Source organism: Dermacentor albipictus, chromosome 1 (genome assembly GCF_038994185.2).
Source record: "Dermacentor albipictus isolate Rhodes 1998 colony chromosome 1, USDA_Dalb.pri_finalv2, whole genome shotgun sequence".
Taxonomy (NCBI): domain Eukaryota; kingdom Metazoa; phylum Arthropoda; class Arachnida; order Ixodida; family Ixodidae; genus Dermacentor; species Dermacentor albipictus.
This window is the reverse complement of record NC_091821.1, coordinates 68745877-68760463: the sequence shown is the minus strand read 5'-3', so window position 1 is coordinate 68760463 and position 14587 is coordinate 68745877. Positions and strand designations below refer to the sequence as shown.

Genomic DNA, 14587 nt, shown 5'->3' with positions numbered 1-14587 from the left:
AACACCGTAGTTCATTCTGCTATAAAACAAGAAATAATGACCTAATCATAAAAGTGCTTCCATCATTGTATCATAAGAAGCCAACAAACAGATGCCAAGGACAACATAGAGGAAATTACTTGTACTTACTAATTGAATTAAAGGATAAATTAATGGCAGTGAAAGAGGATGAAATTAGAACTCGCCCCAGGTGGGTTACGAACCCATGTCTTCGCATTACACTTGCAATGCTCTTACCAATTGAGCTGCCGCGGCGCCTTTTTCCTACCCACTTTCAAGGGTATTTATGTTTTAGTACTATAATTAACCATGGGAGTGAGCCAGCGCCACCACTCGCAAACCCTGGCAGAAGATGTGGAACATCCTTTCTGTCGCAGGTGTCAGGAGTGCGTACTCGTGACACCTGCACCAAAAAGGATGTTCCACATCCGCCGCCATGGTTTGGAACACAAACATTCCCATGTCTTGTGTTGTATAAATACATTTCCTATTTTTCAACAAAATTTGATATCCTGATGTGCATTACCTTGTCAAAGGCGTTTGAAAAAATTGTTCGGTACAGATACAGGTCTATAATTTCCTAATTCATTGTAATTTCTCTTCTTGTACAACATTACTGCCTTTGCAATCTGCATTTTACTCCAAAAAAAGAAAAAAAAACAGATGTAGCTAAATAGGAATTTTATGTCTGAACACGAATTGGTGCTAAAATACCAGCAACAAATTTAATGGGCCATTGATGTCACTACTAGTGCTATTATTGAAGATTCGAATTATTGACAAAATCTCACTTGATGTCACAGAGTGAAAGATTTCTCAATTTGTTATAAATATACAATACATTGGACAAGGCTGTGTCAATAACCACATTCATCAGACATTTGTTGAAAGCGTTGGCCAACTGAGCACTGGAAAGCTGCTTACCATTGATAATCAGACTGTGCCCCTCTATGTGTGATCGGTATTCAGTAAAGTATTCAAGCTCTTCCAGACCACCTTGTGTCGTCCTGTTCTAAAATTAAAAAAAAAAATAAACTGGCAGATCCCACGCCCTGTGGGAATCAATGCTATGCGAAGCAGTGTGCCGAGAGCCTACCAAGTTAACAAAACAGCCATGAGAGCACCAGGACCTAGGCAGTTGTTTCATGACCTACGTGACATGCATGCCATGACATTCATGTCATGACCTGTTATTTATGTTCATCATACACTCTTGTCATACTATGCCTATTTTGGTACATACCAAGTTAACGAAACGACCATGAGAGCACCAAGACATGGGCAGCTAGATAGATAGATATACAGGGTGTGTCGGGAAAGTAATGCAATTTTATCTCTAGAAAAATATTGTTACAAACATTTAGAATTCTTCGAAGTAGTCTTTTCTGGCATCTGCACATTTTTACCAACAACTGTGCCATGCACTGTACGCATCTTGGAAGGCCTCGGCAGGCACCTCTTTTAGAGCCTTGTGTCACGGCGGTATAGATGGCTTCGATGGTCCCAAAAATGACTCCTTTCAGGGCGCTCTTGATTCCTGGGAAGCGAAAGAAGTCCACCGGAGCCAGGTCAGGGACTATAGAGGGGTTGGGGCAGCGTCACCCAATTGTGCTTAGCTAGGAACTCACGTAAGTGCAGAGAAGTGTGGCTAGGAGGTTGTCATGGTGCAACTGCCAGGTATCTGCGATATCCTTTCGCGCTCGGAGGACCCTTTTTCTCAACCTCTCGAGCACATCACGTAGTATGCAGCGTTGACTCTCTGCCCTTGGGGTACGAGTTCTTTGTAAACCACACCCTTGGCGTCAAAAAAAAGCAATTAGCATTGTTTTCACGTTCGACTTGCTCATTCTTGCCTTCTTGGGATGAGGGGACTCCGAAGTGTGCCATTCGGAACTTTGGCGCTTCGTCTCAGGATCAAACTCAAATACCCATGTTTCGTCGCTGGTAATGACACTGTCTAAAAACTAAGGTTCAGTTTGCACGCATTCCAAACGTTCGCTCACGATCACCACTCGGTTGTTCTTGTGGTTATCAGCCAACAGTTTGGGGACCAGCTTGGCGCACACTTTCTGCATGTTCAAATTGTTGCCTACGATGTCGCGCACGGTGGTTTTCGGGATATTTAGTCTGTGCTATCATACGGCATGCTCATTTGACAGTCTTTGTTAAGAAGATCACGAACACGAGACACATTTTCATCACTTTTGCTCGTTGATGGCCATCCAGAGCGGGATTCATCGTCCACATATTCTCGGCCCCCTTTAAATGCCAGAACTTGATCGCATGCCGTTGTTCGCGTGCAGATGCCATCCCACGTCGTGACAGGGCACTATCAGGAGGTTCACGGAAACAACAGTTCTGATGCTGCCAGAGCTTGGAGCAGACTGCGCTAGGCAGTGATGAAAAGCTAAGAGTCCCCCCACCTAACCCAACCAATCCAATCGTGGTACGTCCAGTAGCAGCGCCAGAAAAAAAAATCATTGCATTACTTTCCGGACACACCCTATATACTGTCAAAGTGACAAATGTTCACCAAGTTAATAGCATTTTTTTCTTGCTAACAGGAGCTCTTTAGTTTGTGTATTGTTTAAAAACATTAGGTCGTCTGGACTACTAGAAGCCATAAGACTCCAATGTAACTGGTTCTTTCTTTTAATTTCATTGCATAGCTCAGGCATTTCCATAGCTTACAAATTTTTCAATTTCTTTTACGCATCTCGTACATATACTTAAATTTTTCAAGGAATTGTTCAGCGTTACTTGTTCTATGAATTGCATCCCAGTTTGTACAAAGACTATGCAAGAACAAGTGCTCCGACTCTGATGGCATGACTGGATTCTATCAAACATTCTGTGAAGAATTATCCAATTCTGGCAGCCATCTATGGGGACATTCTGAAGAGGGAGCTCCTCCCCTGTCCACGCACAGCAGTAACCTCGTTAACCAAACCAACCTTGAGGGGAAGGCTCCCTGAAATAACTAATTTCAGATCAGCCAGCCGTACCTGCAGATTACAACATTCATCTCCACATCCTCGACATGTTGTCTTGAGGCAGCTGAGGCAGTCTGGAGAAGTGTTGTTGACCCATACCAGATGCATCACTTTGAAGGCTGTCCCATCAATACCAACTTGCACCACTGAGAACAGCTTGCGAATTGGCAGTGGTTATTAGCCAGGCTCCAGCTTGACCTCACGAAAGCTTTAATCCAAGTTGGTCACACTTTCCTATTGATATTGCTATGACATGTTGAAATTTGACTGTTGATGACTAGATTGATTGAGCTCTGCTTCTCTGAAAGGACAGCTGGAATGGTTTTAAATCAGGGCAGCTTAAGATGGGACGTGAAGAGCTGCAACCACTGGCATATGCAGACTTAGTCATCAGATTGATTGAGCTCTGCTTCTCTGAAAGGACAGCTGGAATGGTTTTAAATCAGGGCAGCTTAAGATGGGACGTGAAGAGCTGCAACCACTGGCATATGCAGACTTAGTCATCATAGGCATGGCAGCAGCAAGTGCAGAGATGATCCGAATTGCAAAACAGTTTTACCACATCTAAATTGCCATATTTAATCTTGCAAAGTGACGGGGAGCATGGCCTGTGAGACTGGTCCAGCAAGCATTGCTATCTTTTTGGTATCCAATCGACTGACATAGCTGAGCACTACAATTGAGTAAACCTATTCATACATTGTTTCATCATTTTTCCACAGAAATTGGTGCTCTTGACTTTTTATATGTCTGGGTGCGGTTATGATTTCTTCTGCCCTTCCTGTGCTCAGGATGATTGTTTCTTGTCCATGCGTTCTCGCCATTGGTAAATCTAACTCCTCCAGGGATTTCCTTTCATTTGCCAAGTGTTACAGATGAGCGGCAGTCATAGCATGATTTTGGATGAGTGCTGTACTATTATTCGATTCCAACTTCCCAGAAAACTGTTTTTTTATGTGCACAGTTTGCAGAAGCACAGCGAAAGACTGGCTCCCATGGGTTTTAAAAAATGGCAGTGTGGAGTTGGGTGGCTGTAGTGATGATGGCCACCTTTTTCAGTGTTGGAATTATGGTGTTTTTGGATGTTTCTTCACTTGAAGTAAACAATTAGACTTGGGTGGATTTAGAGATTCTTGTTTGGAGCTTCAACTTAGTATTGATGATTGTGAAGAAGAGTTTGAGCCTGTGGCAGCCTCTCTCACATAGACACGTTTTAACAAAAAAACACTTTGCTGCCTGTACTTTTGAAAGTTATTTTTCTCATAGCATCAGAAGTGGTGTGTTGCATGGAGGACAGCAAAATCATACTTTACTTTTGTTCCAAGAAATGTCAAGCTTTATACAGAGTTTCAATGGCCATGCCTACCTGCAGCTCAAAAACATGAAACGATTTAGAAAACAGACAACAGAAAATATCAATTGAACTGTTAGTATTGCAAATAACAAACTGTTGGCAATGATTCGGTCCTTAAAAAAAGATACTGAAAATTTTGGTGGTTTCCTGAAGAAAAAAAAAGTTCACACAGCATGGGTTAAGCAACATGCTTCAACTTGCACATTGAACTTGCACATTGAAAGCTGTTCATTGAACTGACAGCAAAGTTTATTGAGGCCGTAGCCGAACTTAGGACTGACGCAATGACCATGAAACAATCCGTTGAGTTCAACAGTAAGAGCTTCGATGAGTTCAAAAGCGAAATCCGGACTTTATGCCAGGAGCTCACTGAGGTGAAGAAGTGGAGGGAAGACAGTGAAGGAGACTGCCAGAGGCTAAGGAAAAGCCTGGGGGACTTAAAAAAGGATCTTGTTGAATTGAAGCAATACAGTAGGCGCAACAACATTGAACTAAAAGGAGTGCCAGAGACAGAGAACGAGAACTTAAACGACACAGTCCAGAAGGTGGCCAAGTGCCTGAAATTGGATCTCTCTGCTTGCGACATAGATGTTGCGCATAGAGTTCCGGTTAAAAGATCAGGGCTTCCAAATATAATTGTGAAGTTCAACTCAAGGTGTGTGCGGGACAAATTCTTTAAAGCAGCCAAGAAAAACCGATTGAACACAAAGATGTTTGGCTTTGAGGACAACGACCCGATCTTTGTGAATGACCACTTCTGCCCCGAAAACAAAATCTTGCTAGGCAAGACTATCCAATTGAAAAAAGAAAAAGGCTGGAAATTTGCCTGGGTTTCAAATGGTAAAATCCTGGTGAGGAAAGCAGACAATTCGAAAGTCGTCCATATGACATGTGAAGATGATCTTTCAAAAATTGTCTAGTAACTGATTCCTAGCCGTAGCTACCTCTTCGCAGAAACATGGCATTCATGAAGATGGACAATAGTAGCTTGCACATATTCCACAGCAATATACGCAGTTTAAGAAGGAACTTGAACTTTCTTCTCGCTTATCTTCTTCAGTACCAAAAACATTATGATGTCATTGCAATATCTCAAACTTGGCTCAGAAAAGGTGAAGATGTTGTTATTCCTGGTTACGTCACAATTTCTCATCCACATGATTCACTTTCGCGCCGTGGTGGTGTAGCCCTTTTTGTTCATAACAGTCACACCTACTCAGCATTGCCCAATGTCTCCTGCAGCACATCTGATATCAAAGCCTTATTTATCAGACTAGACAACTCTGTTATCATAGGTGTCGTGTGTCGAACACTTAGTTCACCTGTAGCTTTATTTCTTCAAAAACTTGAATCTATATTTTTCACTCTAGTGTCACGACACAAAGGTCCGGTTATAATTAGTGGTGACGTTAACAGACACCAGTCATACAAACTATAGTGACTACACGTATCTACTAGAGTCCTTTAATATTCAAAACCTGATCACTGTCCCCACTAGAATAACAAGTACATCTGCAACTGTCATTGATCATGTTTTAACTAATATAACCTCGAATCTTAATGCCGGTGTATGCAACCAACCCATCTCAGACCATCTCCCCACCTATGTAACGGTCACAGATGTCATAAAACCGAAATTAACGCACGCCAAAGTAACTACGAGGATTGACTACGCTTTGCTGAGATCGAATATCCAGTTAATCGACACTAGTACTACATATATACCACGATGACGTTGACATACAATACTCCAATCTAATCGACATCCTGACTTGCATTAAAACTAGCAGCAGTATTAAAACATCTGTTCGCTCATATAAGTTGCCTGTCTCACCCTGGATGACAGAGCAGATTTTAGCAGTATTGCAGCAGAAGGACTTTTGGTATAATAAATGGAAACAGCATAAAGATAACAGCTATTACTTGGGTCAGTACAAAAAGGTACGCAATAAATCTGTGGCAGTTATGCATACGCAAAAAAAAGAATACACGTTTAATCGAACAGAACTCCGGTAACTCTAAAAAACTGTGGGAAATCGCGAATAGTGTTATAGGCAAGCCACACAAACAAACGTTTCCAGATGTGGTTGATCAGAATGTTGTAAACAGCTTTAATTCGTATTTCACTACTGTTGGAATTTCTTCAGGTACCAATGTAAATAATACAGATATAAACTCTTTGTTACCAAGCCCACTCCCAACTTTCGTATAGATGACATTGAACTTAACTAGATACACTCAACATTAGCAACCATAGATAGTAATAAAGCTGCAGGTATAGATGAAATTACAGTACATATGTATTAAAAGAAAATATTGGTATTCTGGGTCCAATATTATGCCACGTCTTCAATCACTCACTTGAAACCGCCACGTACCCAACGTCACTAAAAACAGCCAGAGCTGTCCCAATATACAAGGACGGCGATCGCTCAAGCCCTTCTAGTTACCGACCCATACCGTGCTCAGCGCCATTAATGTACTTTTCGAGAAAATCCTTGCGAATCGAGTCAAAAGCTTTACACACAAATACAGCATAATTTGCCCACAGCAACATGGTTTTCGGCCAAACCATTCAACCTCATCAGCGGTGCAGTCTTTAGCCCACATTATAAACTGTGCTTTAAATGACAACAAACTTGTAGCTGTAGTCTTTCTAGATTTAAAGAAGGCTTTCGATATGGTCAACCATTCCATCCTTTTGTACAAGCTAAAGCACTACGGTTTTCAGGAACGGATTTTCGATTTGTTTTCTTGTTACTTCAATGAACGTCATCAGATAGTTGTCATAAATAATGTCTCGTCACCACAACGTATTTATGCAGGCGTGCCCCAAGGATCTGTTTTGGGACCTATGCTTTCTTCTAGATACGTTTTTGACCTTCCACGTATCTTAAAATTCGGAAATGCGGATGTGTGCAGACACTGCTATAATAATTACAGGCAATAGCATCGAGGACATATAGTCCAAAGCAAACGTAGATTTGGCAAACGTCTCTAAATGGTTTTCAGCCAACAAGCTTACTGTAAATGTCAAGAAAACAAAATATACTATATTTCACTCCCGCAAAAAACAAGTAGATGCCAACTGTGTAAACATTAGTATTGACAACTCTCTACTAGAATATACTCTGTGTTTTAAATATCTTGGCGTAATCTTTGATAGAAACTTGCACTGGCAAGACCATTTATTAGCAGTTGGGGCGAAGGTGGCATCGGGGTGTTATAAACTGCTTCAAGCACGTGACTTTTTTGACACAAGCACATTACGTATTTTATATTTCTCCTTTATCCACAGTCATCTCTCATATTGTCTGAAATCATGGGGATGGACCTACAGTAGTTATCTCCAACCAATCAGAAAATTGCAGAAACGATCATTACGAATCATAACGCAATCTAAGCAGGATCACCCCAGCAACCCATTATTCCACGATCTATGGATATTACCCTTCGATTCACTACGCCTCCTAAAAACAGCAACTGTCGTAAACAGTATCGTAAGAAACAACCACCCCTTCCATATGTCCCTCTTCCATACTTCATCGCGTACTACAAGAAATGTATTATTAGGCAGCTTTAATCTACCTCCCACGCACAACATTTATGGAGAACGACGGCTTTCTTTCATTGGTGTTCAGATATGGAACACTCTTCCACAAGAAATAAAATACGCGGAAAATTTTGCACTTACAGCTACAAAATTCTTTCAGCGCATGCATTAAAAATGTTAAGACATCTATCTGCTGTTTGCATCTCATTATATTATTATAATATAACATGCACAATGTTCTTGAATTGAATCAACTGTTTCTTGTTATGCTTTCTTTTTGTCATATGTATTATGTATATATCCCCCTCTTCACTTTTCCAAGTTTTTATTGTTTATGTGACGAAGTGTCTGCATTATAGAATTTCATTTCTTGGACCCATAACTAGCCTACGGCTATGGGTCCAAACAGTACTGGACACTTTTATTGTCTTTTCATGGAAAAATAAAGAATTTGAATTGAATTTGAAATGTGCATAAATTGTATGGTGATAATCGTGTTTGCAAAGTAATAAACCAATAGATGCCATGAAAACAGCTGAAGATCCAAGCAAAAGGGTGCACGCCCTTCCTCTTGGAGGAACCACTCTCTCCACCGTCAGTAATAATAATGCAGCAGTCATTTCCACATCATGCAAACACTGTGCAATGCACTAATAGCCAGCAGCAACATGAATGTGGGGATCCCCATGAAATGCGACATTTGCAAAACCACCGCTTGGAATGTAGCGCACAGAAGAGGGGAAAGAAAAATTGGGAGGTTCGGACATGTGTCACATCGACCCTCAGCTGTAATATGGGAGAAGGCAGGATAGGAATGCTGCTTGCAGGCACTTGTTGATGCAGTGGAACAGCCTGTGCTGTTTAGGGAGGGCAGCTTGCCTTGTTGCACCATGAGTTCTGCAACATTTCAATTTTGGTCTACACCAGTACTAGTAAACATCTTTAAAAATTCTTGTGGTAGAATGGTCCCTGGATGGTGCTTAACTTCTAGTGTATAACCAAAATTTTCAGTGGGACCTGGTAAATGGCGCTTTAGCATCTATTGACTGACTAATTCGGTCAGAAAATTATTAGTTACCTAATTACTACGTTGTGATTTTAAAATGTGTGCCATGGCGTATGAGCATTCCTGATGAAATGACTTAATTACCTCATTTCCCATATGTTTAAGGAAGTTTTAATACATTTTCTGAGACATGTAGCTTTTGTGATGTGTATGCAACCTCTAACATGTTTTTCGATTAGTCATGGTCTGTGTACTGGCTCTTTTGTACAAATCACATTCGACATTGTTCCCACTTGTAATTGGTGTCTCTTTTTTTCATTCTGCTTTATTTCAGGCACAATGCTGCACTCTTCGGTGTCAGTTTGGATTGGCTGCACCATTATGGCTTTATTGCCATTTATTATGCTCTATTGCTAATAAATATCTTGTGCAGAAGTTTTTAGAATTTAAAAAGGGCTGTGCCTTGTTTCATTTCTTCTCTCCTGGAGGAAGGTGCAATGGTGTTAGGGCATGACTGTGTTATGTGAAAGGAAAACTACTTTCCATCATGGGTACTTGAAACCTATCAACGATAGATCAAGCTTGGACTTGGTGGTAAAGCAATCATAGGTAGAGAATTTTTATAGACTTCTAGTTGCACTTTTGAAAGACTTCCGGATTAGCTATGGCCACTGTGGTGAACCACGCACAACGCATTTTGTACTGCAGAGCTAATATTGCTTGTCAGTGTAGTGTCGAAGGCTTGGACTCAGCATTGTTCCCTGCTAGGCCAGCATACACTGAGGCTGTTGAGAAATGCCAAGAAAAGCAAGTTTTCTATAATATTTAGCACTTGCTCTACAATATTTCTCAATGATGTGTACATTAGAAAAGAGTGTTTTGATCTGTGCAGGTGACTTCACAACAACAATAAACAAAGTAGGAGGCAAACTGCAATAATTGTTGCCCGAAAAGGCACACACTGCCTGCTTCTAATACCATTGGACCTTGAATACAAGGCTTCTTCGCATGAAACACTGTCGTAGGTGAATCCCAAAAAATAAAGCCAGGGCTGCAGGCCTTTCTTGGGCAATAATTGCAGTGCATGCAAGATGAACAGCACATGTCACCCAAAGTTTACCCCAAGTGTATTGGAGATATATATATGCGAGGGCCTGCAAAAAAGAAATTGAAAAAAATAAATATACATTTAGCTTTTTTTCCTCTTGGTGTAAGAATCGGAAAAAAATAAAGGGTCCAGATTTACTCAAGGCTAAAATGAACTGCATCAATGTAAATCGTGTGAAACTATTTCTTTGTCACGTTGCGAGTACTATAAACATTTGTGCCACACATTATTTCAATCAGTTCGTCAGTTGTGCTACATCTCCATGGTTTCTTGCTGAGAAAGGCTACCTCGCCATGCACCATTTGTCACAGGACACAGTATCCGACCTTTTATGGAAGGCCATTCTTGGTAATATTTTATTTTCAGTGATCCAGAACAGCCTTCGTTAAAAGCTGCATTAAGTTCCTTGCCTAGTCTCCCCATGGATGCCTGGGTTTGCACACAGAATATGCCCTTGTTGTCAAAGCAAGTGCACCACGTCGTAGTTTTATCATTGGTTTTACTGTGGTGGCACAAAAGCAGCTTGCACCTCCTCCCATTTATGCACACTCCTTTCTAGCCCTGAAAATTTAGGAATAATTCCACCGGAAGCTGTTCTCTGGAACAGAACAGCTTGGCTTGGCATTGAGTCTCATTCTGCCTAGGAAATCTCCCCAAAAGTTCCTTCTTTCCCTCGACTCGCCCGCCATAGTGGCGACAGTGACTTTGGTTTTGAGCTGCTAGGCGCAAGGTTGCAGGATCAATCCTGGCCATGGCGGCCTCATTATGATGGGAGTGAAATGCAGAAACACCCATGCACCATGCTTTGTGTGTACCTTAAAGAACCCCAGGCAGTCAAAATTAATCCGGAGCCCCACTACGGCGTGCCTCAATCGTGGTTTTGGCAGGTAAAACCCCAGAATTTATAATTTTTCCATTGACTCAAATTCTATGCAATCATTGATGCTGTCTTCTGGTGTCGGGCTATTCAGGTACACAAGTTGTGTTCACGCACTCCTAGGGCAAGATTTTGCAGATGATTCAGGCTAAAGATTTTCGCTAGGCTTGATGTCAGGTGGACTACTTGATGTTTTTGAATATACATTTAAAAGACAGCTCTCCCTCTGGAGGTCCCATCAAAATAATCCGAGAATACCTAAGCACTTATGAGTTGTGATCACTTTAAAAGCACAACTGAAGTCTGCTGAGCGGTCATTCCACTTATGAACTCGCGTGCAAGCGGGCGCGTTTTGATTTGCCATGACGCGGAAGCTTGCGCGGACAAGGAACGCGCCGATAACACAGGCTTCCGAGAGAGGGGGTGGCGTAGTGTCACAGTGATGGCCTCTACCCTCACGCAACACCTGGTGTACTGGCGTTCCGTTTCAGCTAAAGCCCCTCCGTATAGGGCTTTAAAGGGCCCCTTCACCAGGCCCCATAACAAATTTTGGTTATCCGCTGGAAGTTGCTAAGTGCCCTCCAGGGAGCCTTCTGCTGCAAAAAAAAAAATATCAAATCGGCTCATTAATAGCCGAGATGAAAATATTTCAGTGCCGCGAACCCATGATTTCACAAGGCGAGCTCCACTGCATAGCGAGACACTCTCTCCACTCGCCCTGTCTAGCCTCCACAAGTGAAATTCCTTCCCGGCGTTCTCCCATACCGGACCTCGAGGATCGTGACGCATACTTTACGGGCCCCGCCTTCATTCTTTTTCTCCTCGCTTTTTTTCTTTCCTTTTCTTTCTCTTTCTTTTTTTTGCGCTGCCCACTTTCGCTGACGGCGTTTGCGCGCTAGCTGTTGTGATGTCTCCTTTCGCACAGCGCACGATTTTGCGTGCTGTGCACAAGGACACATGACTAACGGTATAATTCAGTGCTACACGATTACTGAGGCAAAACAAGCGGATCGCAGAGCATGGTCACGGGCTGGAACAAGGTAGAAAATGGCATAGTTTCCGTACCTGTGCACGTGACGGCATGACCGTGGGAACAAGCAGACGAAGCGGAAGTACAACTCTTTTGCTTCGGTGCGAATTAAAACAAGAACACGCTGTTATTCCGTTTGTGTGTTTATTTCTCTAAACTTCAATTCGTCAATTCAAGCAACAGATCACACAACAGATGTTGCCTTGAATAATTCTCGAAGTCACGTGTCACCACGAGCGACGTCACACTGCGGCCACGACTACGTAGGCGCAGGGACACGGCTACGTCACCGTACAGCTTGGAGCGCCGTCGCCGCGAGGGAAAGGGAAAACAGCGGTCGGATTGAAATTTCTGACCGTTCCGCGGCGCGTAGCGATGTAATTTTTGTCAAACACGATCGTTAGCGCGCATTGTATGCTCTGCGCTTGTCAGCTCAATATGGCCAGACCTGGTAAGGGGCCCGTTAAGGGTGCCTCGATATCGGTGCCGCCTCCCGCCGTTCAGGGTGGTGACACCCTTTGACCCATAGAGTTACTATAGTTGGTTATATTAACTGTATTCTTTGACCCATGGAGGAAGGAAAAGGTTAGGAGAGAGTAATACGTCAGCGAACGGTCCGTGAAGCCCATACGTTTGCTCAGAGGTGTCCCAACACATGACCTCTTGCGTCGAGATCACGGAGCAAGAACCGATATCTGCAGAAACGTTTGGTTCCCAATAGCTATGCCAGTAGGTTCTATTCGGTGCGCGCTTGTTCAGCTGTCCAGCCGTTGCTCTGCCTGCAGAACGGGAACACAAAGTAACCGCGCTTTTTGACGTGCGATCACATGTTGGGCCAGCAGGTCTAGCTTCGATCGCGCGATGCTCCCTCCTAGCATTTTCCTTCCTCCAACTTTTGACCAGGCCCGCGCCGCACCTCCGCCGTATTGTGTCGGAGCTATGCAGCGGCCGCACAAATACATACACAATATAATTGGTCCGTGCGGCGCGGTCGTGTTTCCTAGTGTTTATTTCAACCAAAGCCCCTCTATAGTACTACTACTGGTCCAAGTGTAAGCTGATGGGGCTGTGATTTCAACGATGCTGTTTACGTGCACGGCCGCTGGACCTTTTTGTTGTTGTTGTTGTTATATATCGAGCGGCAGTGGCATTTGTTCGCTAAGTTGACTTTTTGGGCTCGCGACATGAGATAAAAGGGGCTTGACTATTTTATCGCTATTAATACTCCGTCATGCCCGTTCGCTGTGCGCTTTGTGCTCCAGCTCAACGAAAAAACGACACCCATGTCTTATATTTGCCAGCAACCCAGAACGCAGCAAAAGAATTAAAGCTGGCAACAACCTTGGCCACCTAAGCCATGATTCTTAAATTTGTGTATTCGTGTGAAACGGTCTCTAGAAAATTTTCGCCCGGACCAAGCATTTGTCATCTAAATAATTTAATCAAGGTGAGGAGAAGCGTGCTCAAACTCAATGTGTCATTTCCGACAATCCCATGCAATGAGCATCCTAATGTTAGGAAAACGCTCTTGAGGAGTTTTGTCTTACTGCGGCTCAGCATTCGTACTGACTGTATCAGCCAGATGTGAAGATATGGTATATGGGAGTAAAACCGCCGCAGGTGTAAACTTGAGCTGATCTGTTTTGATGTTTATAATGGGTATATAAACTTGAGCTTTGCTTTGTCAATGCTCTCACGTTTGTGTGCATGATCTCCTGTGGTTTCAGACAGCCTGAACGTGCTGGTGAGCTGCCTTTAACTACATCACGGTCCTTCTTGTCCTTTAACTGCTATATTCGAAGAGGCGAACAATAACATGCGAAATCAAAACGCGTATTCAAAAATTAACAAAAATTCGTTAATTAAGTTCATAATTACAATGCGGCACATTGCGATTTACATATTGTAGCCTGTTAGATTGCAAAACGTATCCACTTGAAATTAAGGAAGAAAGTAAGCAGAACAGTGCATTTTGATGGCGAGTTTGATGATGTACATATCCAATCTGGTGTCAGTATAGGGAAATTCATTCGAAGTGGATACGCCTTGCAAACTCGCCAGCTACAGTTCGTAAATTGCAATATGTGCCCTAAATAAGTAATTAATTAGGAAGTTAATATTTTTTTAAATTCTCGTGCAAGTAATGTCTACCTATTTGAGTAATCCATCTCAATGACTAGAATTATGTTATCTGCAACATGCGATTTTTAAAAATTCCAGGATACATAAAAAAGATCGCGCCGTATATTTTGGCAATAAACATCCCCTTTCTTTTAGTGAGATGTGTCGCTGTGTTCTTCTTTCTCAAATTGCTGTGCTCATTATGGGTTTTTACATACAGAACTAAGGCAAATGTGTTTTTCAACAAACTATTTAGGCAGTATTGGGGGCGAGCTCCACCATTGGAAAAGCTGGCGCCACCGTCGGCGTGACGTGGCATGAGGTATCACGTCGGCACAGCGGCCGCGTCGGCTGCTTCGGAAGCGCCGATGCGAGCTGAAAACTAAAGTTTAAAGTCCCACCTGCGCTGCGGTTCTGATTAAGTGGTGAGGCTTTCCCGCCTTGGGTGTCAGCTTGACAACATTTGAAAGCACTATAATAGGTAGTCGCTGCCTTTGGAGGCGGGCAGCATGGTAGGCTACTACTTGGTGCCGCAGTTGCCGGAC

At 42.7% G+C, this 14587-nt stretch overlaps 1 protein-coding gene across 3 annotated transcripts in view; it reads left to right on the top strand.

The window, feature by feature from the left end:
- The window catches only part of Lamtor3 (Late endosomal/lysosomal adaptor, MAPK and MTOR activator 3), a 62713-nt gene extending 53354 nt beyond the window's left edge, over window positions 1-9359 (top strand). For all 3 annotated transcript variants that reach the window (XM_065438303.2, XM_065438306.1, XM_065438305.1), the window contains exon 7: window positions 9241-9359. The gene's annotated coding sequence lies outside the window, so the exon portion shown is untranslated. The remainder of the gene's footprint in view (window positions 1-9240) is intronic.
- Window positions 9360-14587: the final 5228 nt, after the last annotated feature.